The following is a 1,155-nucleotide window of genomic DNA, read 5'->3' on the forward strand; positions in this document are numbered from 1 at the left end:
ACATTAGGATGTAATTTGTACATACACATATGAATTACATCATATATACATACATTATGTGTGTGTGTGTGGTGTGTGTATTTATTTATTTATTTATTTATATAGGAGCAATATCACTCCCCAATTACCATGCACAACCCTAACCCGCTCTCCTCCTCTCCCTTCCCAATTGACACCCCCCGTGCCCTTCTTAGTTACTCACTCCTGTCTGTCCAGCTTTCCCTACATGTGAATGCTGCCCCTCTTGTGCCCCATGGCCGATTGCTCCAATTCTGACTCATGGTGACCCCTTATATGAAGAGTAGAACTTCTCCATATGGTTTTCAAGGCTCTGAACTTTCAGAAGCAGATTGCCAGGTTTGTCTCCCAAGGTCCCTCTGGGTGGGTTTGAACTGGCCACCTTTTGTCTAGTAGTTGAGTGTTTAAGTGTTTGCTCCACTCAGGGAATCCTATTAATCCAAACTAGCTTTTTAAAAATTAGGATGTTAATTGTGATCCCTAGTAAAATTACTAAGAAAATACCTTTAAAAATATAGTAAATGAAATATCAAGGGAATTAAAACACTACATTAGAAAATATCTATTTAACAAATGGGAGTAAAATAATGAAGGAAATAGAGAAACAAAAGAGACATGATATAAAGAAAACAAATAGCAAAATAGTAGAAATAAATCATACCTTATAAATAATTGCATTAAATGTAAATGGTCAAACACAAAAGGCAGAGATTGGTGTAACAGACAAAAACACTTGATCCAAATATACACATGCATCTACAAGACAGACATCTTAAATTCAAGGGCACAAATATATTGAGAGTAAAAGAACAAAAATATATATACCATACAAAGAGTAACCAAAAGGAGATTGAGCAAATACACTAATATATATAGTATGTAGAGACTATAAGACAAAAAAGTGTAGTAGATACCAAGATGTCCATCTCATATTAATAAGAGTCAACATAACAGAAAGATATAATTATCATAAGCATGTAGAAATCTAACAATTTAGATTCAAAATATGTGAAGCAAAAAATGCTATAATTGAAAGGACATATGAACAGTTCTACAATAATAATTGGAAATGTAAATACCTTACATTTAATAATGGAGAGAACAATCAAAAGTTCCAGAGGGGCAGCATTCAAGTGG

This window comes from Orycteropus afer, unplaced genomic scaffold (assembly GCF_000298275.1).
Source record: "Orycteropus afer afer isolate SDZICR_OR568_19922 unplaced genomic scaffold, OryAfe1.0 scaffold00253, whole genome shotgun sequence".
NCBI classification, from domain to species: domain Eukaryota; kingdom Metazoa; phylum Chordata; class Mammalia; order Tubulidentata; family Orycteropodidae; genus Orycteropus; species Orycteropus afer.